The 18,115-nt window shown below is 34.3% G+C and overlaps 1 protein-coding gene across 4 annotated transcripts in view; it reads right to left on the bottom strand.

The window, feature by feature from the left end:
* PRR16 (proline rich 16) overlaps nucleotides 1–18,115 on the bottom strand; it is a 264,562-nt gene that overhangs the window by 235,017 nt on the left and 11,430 nt on the right. The window lies entirely within an intron of this gene.

Here is an 18,115-nt window from a genome sequence, read left to right as displayed (position 1 = left end):
TCATCCCTCTTGATTTATCTCCACTACTTTATGATATGCCGTAAGACTCCAAATTTCTGCTGCCTCTGAGGTGCTGCCAACAACTTGTCCTACATGAGATGATGGAACATGGCTGGTTGTTTACTTCCAGCAGAATCAGCACCAAGGCCAGGGCAGAGGGAAGACTGGGATGGCTGAGGGGCCTGAGCCTCTGCTCAAAACCACTGTGAAGCCAACAGCTGGACTATTTTAAAAACAGTTTTTTTCCAAAGAAGTGGGAGTCTTACATGAGTGACAATAAATGTTCTCAGTTCACGAGGTCACCTGAATTTTTCTGTCCTGTTCTCTCACCATACTTTAGAAATATAGCAACTGCATTCCAGATTTTTCCCTGCAATGACTCAGTGTCTATTATTATTTCTATTAGGGAATTCACACCTTATCAACAAACTCGTTTTTCCTACCCTTAAAAACAAAATCATGCAAAATTATGCCACCTCAAAGAAACTGTAAATGAATGAAATTAGATAATTTAAAAAATCTCTAAATCCTTAAAATTGCATCATTTCAAGTAAATATTTTTCTAAATTTGAATTTTCTTTTTTCCACTTTTCATTATATATGAAATACTTTAGTTCCTAGAGCATGAATTTTTTTTTCAGATTTTTATGACATTTTCAAAAATTTTCATACTCAATTTTCTAATTTATTTTTGAACTTTCTTAGATTTGTTGGCAGAATCTGATGTCTTTAAAATTAACTGAATGTGTGTGTAACAATTAACTTTTTTTAACCTAGTGGCCCCTTAGTATTTTATATAAGTACTTCAATATAACCTAGAACCAGGGGAATATTTTTTATAATGAAAGGATAGGTTATAGGTTACCTGAACTAACCATTTCACTAGTTAATATGAGAAGGTTCTTAATAGACAGAAGGGCTCTTTTGCCTCCTAAAAAAAGATTTTTCTACCTAAGAAGAAACTACTTATTTTTTTAGACAGATATGCATTAAATCTACAATAAACTCATAGCTCATTGATGCTAGGAAAAAAAAATCTATTATTCATTTTATTAAGTTGAACCAGAAATTGCTGGTATCAACTCTTCTGACAATAAAAATGACATCATATGCCCTAACTAATGAAAAGAAAACTGCCTCCCAGTGGGATTAACAGACTTGCCCAAGATTAGTAACAGAGCTGGAATCTAACCCAAGATCTCTGAATTCCCACACCAGGTGGCCTTGCATATTAAGCCCACAGAGAGCATCTTAACATATCGGGTGTCTTTTTATTACAGTTTCTGTTTTCTACCACTTAAAGCATTCCTGTCACAGAGTTCTGCCTGAAGGGTAACAAAAACAATGAGAATATTTAACACTTAAGGGATTGAATACTATAATTTTAATATATACTTTTGAAAATAGTATTTATGACATTTCTTCATTAATTAGGAAAGAAACACTTTTAGTTGTCCAATGTAAAAAAATAAATACAAGAATTATAAAGAAAATGAAGAATAAACAAAGAAAGCACAGAGTAGAAAACTGATATAGATAATTTGATGCATACTCCTTTATTTAAAATTTTCTGTGTTTCTCTAGTATTTCCGTAGAATAGATTTCTTTAAGTAGTTCACTTAGGACAAAGAGTTTGCATGGCTTCTAATGAATATTGACAAAATGTCCTTCAGAAAGAGCTCCAATTTATACTTTCATTAATTTTTTTAAAAAAATGTTTGGTTTCCACCGCCCCTCCACAGTGACTTTTTAAATATACACTAGGCATTTCTTTTTCTTCTTTTATGAACCACTGGATCACATTCTCTACATTTTTTTGATTTGAATAGTGTCATTGATTTCTATAAATGAGACCTACACCAACATATGGAAATATCATATTAATGTAAATGTCTTTTAAATCATAGAGAAGATATTTTGGTTATTAAAAATATTTCCTTAAAAGTAAAAAAAAAAAAAGTAGTAAATAACTACTTTTTCATCATACCATCACTAACTAAACTTTAGAAGTTAAAAAGATTCCATTTGGTATGCATGCATATGTACTTCAGTATCTGCAAGTCACCTTTTTTTCCTAGACAAAGGAAATAGCTGGCCCTTATTTTAACTTCCAATGGATATACTATCCCCTCTCCAATATTATCACGATATGTTTCAACCTATTTCCACTTAAAAGTTACTGAGAGAATTAACAAGTAATGTTCAAGTAATTTAATTCATGTCATTAATATGTCACTCACAAAGACTAAACCCACTTCTGAAGCTTTCTTCATTAAATTAATGCTACACATTTCTATTTTCCTAAGTCCATTCACATTCACTATATACATTCAAGCCAAATAAACTGTATTATTTCAAATTAACAAGCTTAATGCCTCTACATGTAATTTAAAGTTAAAGACCCTTGGAGTTCCCGTCATGGCTCAGTGGTTAACGAATCCAACTAGGAACCATGAGGTTTTGGGTTAGATCCCTGGCCTTGCTCAGTGGGTTAAGGATCCAGCATTGCCATGAGCTGTGGTGTAGGCTGCAGATGAGGCTTGGATCCCACATTGCTGCGGCTCTGGCACAGGCCAGTGGCTGCAGCTCTGATTCAACCCCTAGCCTGGGAACCTCCATGTATTGCAGGAGCGGCCCAAGAATGGCAAAAGAACAAAAAAACAAAACAAACAAACAAAAAGACCCCTTCTCTGAATTCCTTAGGGTGAAGTACTCAATCTTTTCATCTTCCATGTCTAATGTATTTCATATCACAGTCACTTTGTTTTTTAAGGCATCTCAGTTATTATGTAAAGGTAAGATAATAAAATAAAAATAAGATAGTTTTGCACAAGCATTAAATTCTATTCAACCTACAAGAGGAACATGGAAAAGAACATAAAATGCACACAGTTTAGCAAGAATTTAAGTAATTCTGATTTTTTTCTCATGGATATACTTTGATATGCTGAAAGATTCTGTTTTTTAATAACAAAAAAATCCAATAAGGTATGGCCTTTAGTGTAATTTCTCTATTCAAATTATCTTTAGTGACAATGACAGAAAATAAAAATTTCTTAAGAAGGAATCAGTCTTTAATGTGGTACCATTATCTAACTACAAACTGGCAAGAAATCAAGACTAAATGCCTCTGTTTGGTGACTGCCATATTTTTAAAATTCATGAATAAAATTGAATGTTTAATGTTTACAATATGTCTAATTACCAAATATAGAATTAGTTTAATGTTTCAGTCTAAAAGCAAATGGCCTTAACTTCCAAAAAGGTGGAACTGATACACTTTTCTCTATTACACCCATATGTACAATTAAACTTCCTGGATATTATATATACAAAATGAGCATAAGATGACTTCAATTGGGGATAAAAGAAGGAAGGACAGCTAGAGACCTCAAGATCTAAGAGGAAAGATAATGGTGAGTTTCTGTATTTATTTACCTATTTTGCTTTATATAGCCTGGATTTGTTTCTGAAGAAGCTGGCAAGTTGGAAATATCAAGAAGAGTAGAGATACACATACACACACACATGCAATGCAAAAAAATCTTTCTCCCTCTAGCCAAAACTTCAAGAAAAGAACAGCCTCGCAAGATCAAAAAATAGTACACAATAGTAGTTATACTCCAACCAAACCACCACAGGAAAACTGTGTCCCCAATCCCTGTGGCACCAACAAAGGCCAAGGGGGGAACCTAGGCTTCCAACTCCAAGAGGCTATCAGGAGGCACTGTGACACTCCCCTAAGGTAGTATCAGAAAAGGCTGGGTAAGGAGGGAACCAGGGCTTTCATAATAAAAGAACAGTAAAGACTCATCCTCCCATCTACACCCTACCTTCCCTTTCTTGGACATCAACAAAAGAGAGTAGAGAAACTGGACTTCTAATCACACCAGCAGTAATCTCAGGACTTTTATAACATAATACCCAAAATAACCATGTTTCAACTGGAATCACTCATCAAACCAAGAATCATGAAGTTTCCAAACTGAATGAAAAAAGGGAAAAATAGGAGGTTTCATTATGGCTCAGTGGTAACAAACCCAACTAATTTCCATGACGACACGGGTTTGATCCCTGGCCTTGCTCAGTGGGTTAAGGATCTGGCATTACCATGAGCTCTGGTGTAGATCATAGACACGGCTCAGATACTGTGTTGCTGTGGCTGTGGTGTAGGTTGCCATCAACAGCTATAAGTTGACCTCTAGCCGGGGAACTTCCATATGCCATGGGCATAGTCCTGAAAAGGAAAAAAAAAAAAAAAAAAAAGGGAAAAATAAACAATCAATAGATGTAAACACCTTGATGAAAATAGCAAAGATTTTAAGTAGACATCACAAAAAATGCTTTGATGAATAATTATGAACATGTTTGAAACAAATGAAAAAGGCAAAGAGAAAGATAGCAGAGAAATCCAAGATATAACAAAGAGCCAAACAAAAATATTATATGAATAAATATATGGGTTAATGATGTTTCTCTCGTACATATTATGTGATGATTTTAATGATGCGGCTTGTCTCCAAGGAGGTGTCAATTCAATCCCCAGCCCGGCACAGTGGGTTAGGGATCCAGAATTGCTGCAGCTGTGGCGTGGGTCGCAGCTCCAGCTTGGCTTGGCCCAAGACCTTCCATATGACGTGGGTGTGGCTGAAAAATTGAAAAAATAAATAATAAGAAGGCAGAAATAAAAATATCTTTATTTATAAATATCATAATTGCCAACAGAAAATCCCAATAAATCTAAAAAGAAACAAACAAAAAACTCCTAGAAACAATGAATATGTTCAGAAAGGTCATAGATGTGATATGATATACAAACAAAAATCAATTGTACCTTTATATGCTAACAACGATTAAGTTTACCATCACGCAAGAGCAGAAATCCAACAAAATACATGTCATATGCAGAAAAGCATAAAATGCTAATAAAGGAAATCAAGTAAGGTATAAATAAATAGAAACATACCATGTTCATTGATTGAAAAATTCAACACTGTATAGTTGTTAATTATCCCAAAATTGATCATCAGGTTTAAACTCAGTAAGTTTTTTTTTCATAAATACTGACAAGATTATTCTAAAATATACATGGAAATCAAAGAAATTAGAATTAAAACAATTTCAGAAAAAAGAACAAAATGGGAAGAATCAGTCCACTCAAATTTAAGACTTATTACACAGCTAGCCTCAAAAACACTATTTGCACGTCCAGACACACAGACCAATAGAACACAATGGAGGAGTTCCCGTCATGGTGCAGTAGAAAAGAATCTGACTAGGAACCATGAGGTTGTGGGTTTGATCCCTGGCCTCACTCAGTGGGTTAAGGATCTGGCATTGCCGTGAGCTATGGTGTAGGTCACAGAGGCGGCTCAGATCCCGCATTGCTGTGGCTGTGGTGAAGGCTGGTGGCTACAGCTCTGATTCGACCCCTAGCCTGGGAACCTCCATATGCTGTGGGTGGGCCCTAAAAGTCAAAGGCAAAAAAAAAAAAAAAAAAAGTAGTTCCACATAAATTTAGGATGGGTAAGAAATGAGGTCCTACTGCATATCACAGAGAACTATACTGTATCTTTTGGGATAGACGATGATGGAAGATAATATAAGAAAGGGAATGTATATATACGGATGACTAGGTCACTTTGTTGTACAACCGAAACTGGCACAACACTGTAAATCAACTATACTTTAATTAAAAAATAGTAATGATTATAATATAAAAAATGCCTAAATGATGTTTCACAAAGACAAAAATGCAGTTTAATGAAACAAATTTCACTTTTTCAACAAATGGTGCTCAAACCAGTGGATATCTACATGCAAAATAATAAACTTCAATTTAAGTCTCAAATCTTATACCAAAGTTAACTCAAAATGGATCACAAACTCAAAGGTAAAATGTGAAAACATAAAATTTTAGAAAAAATAAAAGAAAACTGTAAGGATTTAGTGCCAGACAAAGAGTTCTTATACTTTACATAAATAGTATAATCCATTAAATAAAAAAAAGATAAATTGAACTTCATCAAATTTAAAAACTTTTGTTCTAACAAAGACGCTGTGAAGAAGATGAAAAGACAAGATACAGACTGGGAGAGTATATTAGAAAACCATATATCTGACAAAAGACTAGTATCTAAAATATATAAACAACTCCCAAAACTCAACAGTTTAAAAATCAACAATCTAACTGAAAAAGTAGATACATATATCACCAAAGATGATATACAGCTAGAAAGTAAGCAAACAAAAAGATGCTCAACATCATTAGCCATCAGGTAAGTGCAAAATTAAACCACAACAAAATATCACTAAACACCCATCAGAAGGCTAAAATAAAAGCAGTCACAACATCAACTTCTGGTGAGAATGCAGATAAACTGAAAAACTGCATCACTCAAACACTGCTGGTAAAGCAACTCTGGAAAGCCATTTGATGATTCTTATATCACTAAACACGGAACTGTCATTATAATCTAGCAATTGTATTCTTGGGCATTTATCTAGAAGTAATAAAAATTTATGCTCACACAAAAATTTATCCATACATGTTTATAGCAGCTTTTAAAATAAAGGCCCCAAACTGGGAACAACCCAGATATCTGTTCTTCAGTGGGTGAGTGGTTAAACAAGGTACGGTAAATCTTTACCAGGGAATGCTAGTCAGCAATAAATAGAAACAAAAACTTTCGATTTTTAAAAAAAACAAATCCTAGAGGAATCTCTAGTAATTAAGATGAGTAAGGAGCTCCCACTGTGGCACAACAGGATTGACAGGATCGGCATCTCACTGGGACGAGAGTTCCATCCCTGGTTGGCATAGTGGGTTAAGGATCCAACGTTGCCTTTGCCACAGCTGCAGCTTACATTGCGACTGTGGCTCAGATCTGATCCCTGGCCGGGGAACTCCATATGCCAAAGGGAGGCCAAAAATTAGAGGAAAAAAAAGTGGAAAAAAAAATGCTAATCCCAAAAGGTCACGTATTGTATGAGTTCATTTAAATAACACTCTTGAAATGATCATTTGTCCAAGTGGAGAACAAATTAGCAATTGGTGAGAGTCAGGGAGGGAATCAAGACAGGGAGGGAAATGGGCGGAGCTATATAAAAAAGGCAACATGAGTTATTCTTGTGGTGACAGAACTATTCTGTATCGTGATTTACCAGCGGCACTCTCCTGGTTGTGCTACTGTACTGATTTTTGCAAGATATTATCACTGGAGCAGACTGGGCAAAGGTACATGGGATCTTCATGTATTATTATTATATCCTACACATGAATCTGTAACTCTCTCAAAATGAAAATCTTAAATAAATACAAGTGGCACCAACTTACTGAACACTTTGGTAAAACAAGACATAAGAAAAAGTGTAATAGTTTAGGTATAAAGTAGCCTAAGTCAATCAATAGGGCTTTTTTGCTTTAAATAAAAATAAAACAAAGACCAGTAAAAAAATTAACCTTAGAAAACTGAAAACTATCTGTTTTCCACATGAATTCAAAAGAAAAGTGAACAAAGAGATTGAACACTAAAATTTATGAACCCCATTTTCATTTAATGCAATATTCCATACACTAGTAATTGCTTCATTCCAATTCACTGATTAATAAGATTTTCTTAATGGATTTTGTTATCAAGGCTTTATGATCTTGGAAATGACCTCATTCCCTTAAAATTATAGATCGCTTAAAAAAGGAAATAAATAAAAATAGAGAATGCATGTCTCCAGGTCTTGCAGTTAGGTTAATACAGCATATGCAAGAAGAGAAAATGATTAAGGTGTACTATTTCTAATGCGTTTTCAGGCTAATAGATTGCCAAGGAAATTAATCATGGGGCCTAATCATTTTCCACTCTCTTCAAGTAACTTCTTATGCTATACTCAATGTGATACCAGATAAACATTAAAAATTGTATCTCAAAATAATTTACACTGACATCCGAAAAAGACTCACTAGTAACTTATGATGAACAATTTCACGGCAACTGGTCTATACTTTGCATGATACATCATGGCTCTCATTCAAGAGAACTTCAGAAAATTTATAGCAGGTACAACAGCAGATGTTATAAGGATGTAAATATTCCTATTAATGTTGGAATTGGCCATCATCCAATATGTATCTCCAAGAAACATAGGATGAAAAGTATACCTCATTATACATACAGTTCTTTTATAATTTTTCACTAATAAAATGCCTCAAACTGGGATACCCAGTATTTATCTTAATACCTTTTCTGGAAATATGAAAAATAATTTAATGAAAAACGTGACATGAATTGTTACAAAGGCTCAATTATTATATAAGATATAGAGACATACATACTTTTTATTTTTTAACTGTGCTTGTGGCATATAGAAGTTCTGGGGCCAGGAATCGAACACACTGCCGTAAAAACATCGAAGCCTTAACCCACTACACCACAAGAGAATGCCAGGAAATACCTCTAAATTTGCTCTTCTAAATGGGCTAAGAATTATACTAAAATGTAACAGCAAGTTAATTAAGATTCATTGTAACTGTACATTAATGAAAGAGCATAATTGCTCACTTAAAATATTAGCAAAAATTATATTTATGAAATGATTACACACAAGTCAGATGATGTATTATACTACTTTGATCCACATAAAAATTCTTTTTCTGAAATTCGGGCAAGGGAAAATGTATATATCCCTTCTTCCCTTCTCCCCAGCAGCATATTTCTTCCAACATATTATATACATGTATATGTACACACATATATTTTTTAAATTTTTAAATCAAAGAATTATATTTAAATTATATGATAAAATTTATACTATATAATTACATATGTATCATGCAATTTATCTTTTTTTGAAGTATAGTTGATTTACAATGTTGTGTTAATTTCTGCTACACAGCAAAATGATTTAGATATACATATAGCTATATATACACTCTTTTTAACATTCTTTTCCATCATGGTTTATCATAGGATATTAAATATAGTTCCCTGTGCTATAGAATAGGACACTGCTGTTTATCCATTCTACATATAATAGATCCCAACCTGTATCACACAATTTAAAACAAAGACTTACAACAGTACTTCCCAACCTCCTAATTATTTTAATACCTTATTAATAGAGAAAATAAATAAACATATGTATATTATTCTATAAATTCAAAATATAAATTCTGTCATCCAATTTACATAGACAGAAAAAAGGATATACTCTGAAAACCCCTATTTCTGAAGCTTATAGTTCTAAGGAATGAAATATAATTTTTTATTTTCAATACTTGGATTGACAATCATTTAAAATGTGTTATGCATTTGCTAGACTTTTAAAAACTGAGTATGTCACTGGTAATTTAACTTCACTTCGACAACTTTAATATTTGAGAAATAGAGGTACTGTCTCCTACTAACAAATATGGTTAGTTGTTACTGTGCATTTGCTTATTTTTAATAGTCATTCTGGATTTTTTTCTTATTGTTAGGCTGTATGCTTTTGTTTCACATTAGTGCAGTATACCAGCATCTAGGGGGAAAAAGAACTGCAACCCGTTCTAATTTTGTATCTATAACTTGCTATTAAAACCAAAACAGGTCATATTTTTGCCAACCAAGACCAAGTTAGAACTGACTGAAATGAAGTAAATTTGTTTGGTCCATGATCTTTCTAAAAATTAAGTAAGAATCACTTAAGTCAATTATAGGCATTTCTATTCTCTCTCTTCAGGGCATTGGCTATGCTCTAGCATCTAAGGTGGCCAAAAATCTGTCTTCAGGACAAGCTAAACACTATATTACTATTCAGTTTACATTTTATTGACAAGCACAATCAGAAGTGATGTATCCATGAATTTACAATAGGCTAAAAACTCCACTATATGTGAGTTTCTTCTCTTTTAGAAAATTCTGACACTTATTGAATCCATTTGATCAAGAAGAATGTTTTCTAAAATTGTTCTGCAAAACTCTAGCTCTCACAGATGGTCTCCAAAAAGCTGAATCCTTAATCCAATAAGTAACACTTGGATTATAATGCCAAATTTATTGAGTTTCACAAATGCTCTCTGTGTGTGTGTGTGTGTGTGTATAAAATATTCAATGAAGGGACTATTATATAAACCTTACTTTGAAAAACATGAATCTAGAAAGAGTGAATTTGTGGCCAAAACAATACTGGGTTCATCAAGTCCCAAATGATTTTTTTCATCATGGGTTTATGAGAAGACATCATTTCCCTTGCATTTAGAGTGGGCTACAGTTCTGTACACATAGGCAATCTGTGTCACTTGTACACAGAAAGACATGAGTGTATGTATAAATTCTTGCATTCTTTTCTCTCTGAAATGTGTTTAGACAGCAGTATCACAAGAGCACGGTCCCTGAAGACTTCCTTGGGGCAGAGCTCCCCACCAACTTGCACTGGGGAGTACAGTGTGTTAGACAAACAAGCCCTTGCTGAGTTCATAGATTTCAGGGTTAACTTACTGCTTCCGTATAATCTAACCTACCTTAAACAACACAACAGTTGAATTTTGAAATAATGAAATCAACAAAAATGAAGGCGATGAGACAAATTACAGAGGCTCTGATATTAAAAATTTCTTATTTACTCTTTATAGATCTTCATTAACTATGCAAGGCCACTACATAAAAAGTACTGCCCTAAACTATGAGAGTGTGGTAACATAAAAGACATAAAAGGTCCTTTCTCATAAGGAATATACACCCTGACTATGGAAGGAAGAAAAGGCCCAGAAGGTCATATGTTCATTTTTTAAGGAAAAAGATGACATTTTCTTATTAGCTGATTATATTTGTAATTTCTGTTCCTCTGCTAAATTTCATTTTTAAACATACTGAAATTATGCCAAGTAAAGCAACAAAAAAAGAACCATTATTCATCATTTTTTGTTGAGTGACAGATCAGATACTAAGACAAATTTGGATATTTCTTGGTTCTCTTTAGTAATATAAACCTATGTAAGTATAATCATTAAACTATTTCAAAATTTATATTGGAAAAGAAATATGTGAGGCAAATTGAAACAAATTTTACCTAATTATATAAAAATACTATAATCTAAAATTTCCTTTATGACTAGCCAAATGCTGTGTATTAATGCAACACATGTCTTAAGAAGATTTTCTTAAATTCACAAAACGTCTTTTAAACTATAATCCTAATCATGTTAATGCATCATTCTCCCCCTTACTGATGAAGGTAATACACTTTCTACATTTTATAGGAAATATACTAATATAATGTATTATTTGTTTTATCTCTACTTTCAAAAAAAAACTATTTCCCAAAGACTTTCTGGAGAATTTTATAATACACCCATGTAGTTCTTCGATACTAAAAATGAAAGCAATATCTGTAATGATGTCTTATAAAATTCTGGTTAGGAGTTTCCGCCATGGCACAGTGGAAACGCATCTGACTAGGAACTATGAGGTGGCAGGCGGGATCCTTGGCCTCACTCCATGGGTTAAGGATCTGGCGTTGCCCTGAGCTGTGGTGTAGGTCACAGACAGGGCTCGGATCTGGCATTGCTGTGGCTCTGGCTTAGGCAGGCAACTACAGCTCCAATTTGACCCCTAACCTGGGAACCTCCATATGCCGTGGGTGTGGCCCTAAAAGACAAAAGACAAAAAAAAAAAAAAACCTGCTGGTTAAATACCTGTGTTGTTTTTGAAAGTTAACAAACATCAAAGGGAAGTAAATCAGCCAAAGGGCTGTCTGCCATATAGTTTATGGTCAAAAAGTACTTTCGGTCATTGCCAATTTGAGGAGTACTACGCAGAGTGGCTTAGATGAGGACTTCTGGAGACATGAATTCAATTAGTCCTCATACATTTTTTAATGGTATAGAGTAAAATAAGACAATTTTATATAATTTCATAGGAGATCAAAGTTTTTGACTAAAAACTACATAATTGGATTGGATTTCCTCACAATTTAAGAAAATCCTTATCTTGCATCTACTTAGTAAGTAATATTCTACAGTTACTAAAAATTCTAACTAATCATAGAATTAGTGTCTCTGTACAAATCAAGTTTATTATTACATTCTTTATTCAAGGATAGCCTTTGCCTTTTTTCATCTCTACAACTCTGTTTAAGTGTAAGGGCTTTTTCATTAAATCCCTTTTTCTTCATCAGTGTTCCTGAGGAAATAAGACATATAATCAAGAACCAATATGAATATAATATTGTTAGAAACATTTCAAATATAAAAAAGAGCTAAGTGTTACAATACAGGAGTTAATTCTAACAAATAATATTAAATCAGTAAAGTGACAAAAAGAAAAGCATTACAAATAAAAATTCAGATAGTGCTTCAATAACTACTCCCTTACCAAAAAAAAAAAAAAAGTGTTATCGGCCAATCCAGTATTCAATGCAGAATATGTCAGAACCCAAGTAACTAACCTAAGGGGTTCTTGCTGAGTAATGGAATTCATTAGACATTATCTTTACGAGCATTAATGCCTTCAGGAAGCAGATGTTAAACTCTCAAGCATTCGGGGGCACACTCTCTACAATGAAACAACCCCAAAAAGGCATGCTGTGCCATATTATTCTATATATTTTAAAATGTAAGTTTCCTCAAGGGCATGCAATGAAGTCTGTTATGAATAAAGTTAAAGTATTAAAAAAAAAAACTCCCTAAAAATATACATGGTGAATGTTGAGCATTAAATTCCATTTAAAACGTATTAAACATTATAGTATCAAGTTACTTCTCGGGAGAAGATAGATCTTAGAAAACAATGTCTCTGAAAGTCACTGAAAATAATTTATTCTATTCTTTTTTTACTTCATCTGACTATGAGCAATTGAAATAGTAAGCATCAAAGTAGTTTAAAAACTGTAGGACATTAACTGAATATAAGTAACATTATTATACGTCGGTTTAGAAGAATTAACATCAAAACACTAGCCTCTGATTTTTAAAAATTGCTAAAATAGTAGTAATCATTTAACCTTACAATTTAAAATTATTTTCTCTTCTATATAAGCTAGCAATTATTACATTCTATATTAAATGATAACAGTATGTACATGTTATTTATGTTTACTTATTTTTTATTCCTAGACATACCACTGCTATTTCTTATGGTAGCTTGAAACCAATGTATTCAGAAAACATTTCAATATATTAAAGTAAAATTATGTCAATTATTTAAACGTTTTTATTTCCATATTCAACTGTAGTTAATATAGAGATTTTTTGTTTTGTTTTTAACTTCTAGAATGTGGAAAGGTTTCTGTTCACATCCAAATTGCCCAAGATGTGGTATATATACCCAACAGAATACTACTCAGTCATAAAAAGAAAAAAAATAATGCCATTTACAGCAACACGGATGGAACCAGAGACTCTCATACTGAGTGAAGTCAGTCAGAAAGAGAAAGAAAAATACCATATGATATCACTTACATCTGGAATCTAATATATGGCACAAATGAACCTTTCCACAGAAAAGAAAATCATGGACTTGGAGAATAGACTTGTGGTTGCCAAGGGGAGGGGGAGGGAGTGGGATGGATGGGGAGCTTGGAATTAATAAATGCAAACTATTGCCTTTGGAATGGATTTGCAAAGAGATCCTGCTGTGTAGCACTGGGAGCTAAGTCTAGTCACTTATGATGGAGCATGATAATGTGAGAAAATAGAATGTGTACATGTATGTGTAACTGGGTCACCATGACGTACAATAGAAAAAAATAAAACAGACTTGGGAAAAAAAGGAAAAATAATTGCCCAACTGAAACCTAAACGTCTGTTTTAAAAACTGAGGAAAATTTTGCAATATGCTTTGGTTTTTAAAGACAGAAGTTCAAGGAGTTGTTCCCATTGCGGCTCAGTGGTTAGCGAACCTAAATGGCATTCATGAGGATACAGGTTCAATCCCTGGCCTCACTCAGTGAGTTAAGGATCTGGCGTTGCCCTGAGCTGTCGTGTAGGTTGCAGATGTGGTTCGGCTCGGATCCAGCGTTGCTGTGGCTCTGGTGTAGGCTGGCAGCTACAGTTCCAGTTTGACCCCTAGCCCGGGAACCTCCATATTCTGTGACTAACCTCCAAATGCCTAAAAGACAAGAAGGACCAAAAATTAAAAAAAAAAAAAAAAAAAAAAAAAGACAAATTCAAGAAATCCAGTATTTTCACTGAATGAAGTGGATGGGTTGAAGACACACATATATAAAGACAGACATAATTAAATCCCAACAGGAAAGGGGAGAATGTTTTTCACATAATACATTGAAAATTCAGTAACCAGACAATATAATCTCTAGAGTAAATTTTTAAAAATCAGGTTAAGGTCTGTTCTTTCGTATCTGGATAGGCTAAAAAGAAGTAATTATATTTTTGAACACTAGAGGGAGTACATAAAAAAAGAAACCCAGGACTAACAGTACCTAGTTTAATAGAAGGTCTTTGCAACAAACTGCTTGCTTATTTCTTATGGACATAATGGAATTATTAAAATGTATTTAAACAGTATCCAATGTCTCTTTTTATATGTCATTTTACAGTTAATTTAAAAATTATTATGACTAATGGTAAGAAAGTTACACGATATTCAAGAAACAGAAAAACATAGTAAATGCTGTAAAAAATACATATAGTCCCCCATTGTAGTTTACATAGTCTATTAGAAGAAAGTAGGATCTTATGTGCTCCACAGAGTTTAAAATGACATCCCTGAGCCTTAGGAAATGATGAACACTCTGAAATCAGAGCCAGACTTGTGCAAAGGTAAAGGTCTGAAGTTACACCACATTTAGGGTTTATATTGACAGAATGTCTCTGGAATTTCTATATGACAGGGATAACATGGGAGTCACTGGTTGGGGGTCAAGAAGGGTGAGGACCTGATGAGGTGATATTTTTTTCAACATTTATAACACTGCCTGACAAAGTCAGTATTCAATGTATTACCTGTTATTGAGAGATTCTTTGTCCATTTTCCAAAACAAGGGCATGCACTGGTTTTAGTGTAATGAGTTAAATGAGATTAAAAGATTATAAAAAAATCAAAGTAGGGAAACAAGAGTGCCCTACAGCCAACATACAAACTACTACCTTATGTAAAGGCAGAAGGATAAAGAATCAAAACAAACAAACAAAAAAAAAGTTTAGTAAACATCTGCTTCACGTTCCTTCTCTGTAATTAGTAGATATGCAGTGGAAAGTGGTAATAGTTTGATCCTGAGAACTTCAATGGAACAAGAGTTGGAAGAGATTCAGTTATTCAAGATATCATTTAATGAGCACCTATAGTAAGACAGCCACTGCTTAGTAACTTGAGATACATAAAGGAACAAAACAAAATTCACTGACCTCTAGGAGTTGACATTCTAGATGTGGGAAACAAACAAACAACGAACACCAGAAAGAAACTTTTTAGCATAGCAGGAACTAATAAGAATTAAGGAAAAGAGAAAAGGTGAAATAGGGAAAGGAACAAGGGGATGCTAGAGTATATAACAACATATGGAGTTGCCAGAATCAGCTGTGGTGGGCTGACATGTGCGCAAAACTTGACTGAGGTAAAAGAACAGTAGAGTGGAGTTAGCTATGAAAATGTGCATGGCACACTGATCCCTGAAAGAGTAGGATTAGTGAGGTTGAAGCAAAGAGAGCCTGACAGAAAGCAGTAAGAAAAGAAATGAGTTCAGTAACAGGGATGACGGGAAATTTGAGGGCATGTAACTATTGTAAGCATTTTGACTTTGAGTAAAAGGGCAAGTCAGTTCAGAGATTTTAGAAGAATGTGATCTAGCTTTATCCAGACTTCTGAGCTAAAACGGGGGGCTTAAGGATTCACAAGACAACAGTCAGAAGGCTACTGCAGCAGCTGAAATGAGAGAAGACGTTGGTTTGTCCAGTGTGGCAGCAGTGGAGGAGATAAGAATTAGTCAAATTCTGGAAACATTTTGAAGGTAGAAAAGCCAGCCATACTGTCTGATGAACTGGATACGATGCTTGAAAAAATGGAGCTGATAATGACTATAACACCATCCATGACATGGAAAAGACTGCAAGGATTAAGTTTTGAGAGAGAAGGAAGAGCAGGGTTCAGTTTTGGACATGGAAAGGTGAAGACAGCTCTTAGACATCCAAGGAGAGATGTGGAGAAGACTTGGAACCACGTAGATTTAGAAGAAAGGTCTGGGCCAGAGATACAAACTTGGAAGTCATAAACCTATAAATGGGATTTAACCTCAAGACTCAATAGAAATACCAGTAAAGGGAGTATAAATAACTTTCTTTAAAAAGAGAATCAAATTTGAACCCAGACATCTCAGAAGAGGAATAAGCAAAAGTGGGAAAGAAAAATCTGTGAGGTGAAAAGGCATAGGATTCCTCAAGCCAAACGAAGAAAAAATATTAAAGAGACTTTCAGATGTTGACAGGTTACATAAGATCAGGAGTAAAAACTGACTATTCTTTGTTAATAACGCAGGGTCACTGACAATGTTGACAGAGTCAATTTCAGCATAGTGGTTGGAATATAAGTCTGATCAGAGAAGGTTTAGGAAAAAATAAGAGGGAATAGGCAACAGCAAGAATAGACAACTCAAGTCTTTTTCAGTAAAGGGGAGCTAAGAAGTGAGATGGTGATTTTCAGGGGAAGTGGGGTCAAGAAAGGATTTCACTATTATCTTTATTTTCACTTTTATGCTGACAGGAATGATTTGGGTGAGAATAAGCAAAAGATGGTACAGTAGAAACAGGTGAGAATTGTTAGTGATTCTCTTGAGTAGCTGAGAAAGGACCGGCTCTTAGGCACAAGTGGAATGATTGGCTTTTAGACCTTAACACCTTTAGTAAATATTACTCACAATTGTCAGTTTAAGTTCCTCATCTGATAATAAGAGTGAGACTTTAAAAATCTTGTCTTGAAGATTGCATGCTTAGTAACTAAAAGAGAAAAGTTATTACATTTTTCAAAAAGGCAGAAACGGAATAATTGTTAACATAATAATACAACTCAATGGTATTGTGACCATAACCTTGAGGACTACAGAATTCAAGTTGGGCAAAAATTGTGACTGTTTGGGATGGTCTCTGGATTACTCGCTGAAGAAGGAGATAAGGCCAAACAGGAAAAATGGGACTGCTGGAGATCAAGCTGGAAAGCTAGGTTTATTCATTTGACATTTTAAGTATCAGGAGAATAGTGTGTGATCTTTTACACCAGGGAGTGGCCTGAAGAAAACAGTGGATTAAGAAAATTAACCTGGTAGTATTTAAAGAATGAATTGGCAGAGAACAAGAGACAGATAGCTGTAGGGCTATTAAAACATCATCCATGAAATTAATGGCATAAGGACTAGAGAGGTGACAACGGGAAGGAAGGCAGCCAATCTGAAATCTCCCGTTTAAAAGAAATCAACAGGATTTATCAATGATTTTATGCTCTTGTTATATACCATGTACTTTTATTTCATAGCCTTTGACACTCCTTAATTACTATTACTTCTCTGGAGTTCCCACTGTGGCTCAGCAGAAATGAGTCTGATTAGCATCCATGAGGACACAGGTTCCATCCCTGGCCTCGCTCAGTGGATTAAGGATCTGGCATTGCTGTGAGCTGTGGCGTAGGTCACAGATGAGGCTTGGATCTGGTGTTTTTGTGGCTGGGGTGTAGGCCGGCAGCAACAGCTCCAATTTGACCCCTAGCCTGGGAACCTCCATGTGCCACAGGTGTGCCCCTAAAAAGACAAAAAAAATAATTATTAATATTATTTATGTTATTATTTGAACAATGTCTTTGCACTAGCATGTAAATTCCAGATATCAGGGGGTAATACATTTTGCTCAATATTTTATTTTTATTGCCTACCACAGTGCTTTGTGTACAGTGGACACTTAAAGAAAATTTTTGAATAAGTGAATGAGATATTGAGGCATAACAAATAAATTGATGAGGAAGCAGAAGGAAAAGAGAAGGACAGAAAAAGAAGAGAAGAAGAGGGAAAGGGAAGAGTAAGAAAGAGTGACATGATTCAGAGGAGGATGAAGGGGTTACGGAAATGAAAAGGCTATAAAATAGCAGAGTAAGTATGTTGCTGCTGGAAACTGGGAAGCTGATTCTGGACAATGGTTTAAAGG

This window comes from Sus scrofa, chromosome 2 (genome assembly GCF_054392235.1).
Source record: "Sus scrofa isolate SSC_HxYL_T2T_F1_AM1 chromosome 2, Sscrofa_HxYL_maternal_Yorkshire_Landrace_v2.0, whole genome shotgun sequence".
In the NCBI taxonomy this organism is placed as follows: domain Eukaryota; kingdom Metazoa; phylum Chordata; class Mammalia; order Artiodactyla; family Suidae; genus Sus; species Sus scrofa.
The sequence above is the reverse complement of the archived record's forward strand: the minus strand, read 5'-3'. Positions and strand labels throughout refer to the sequence as shown.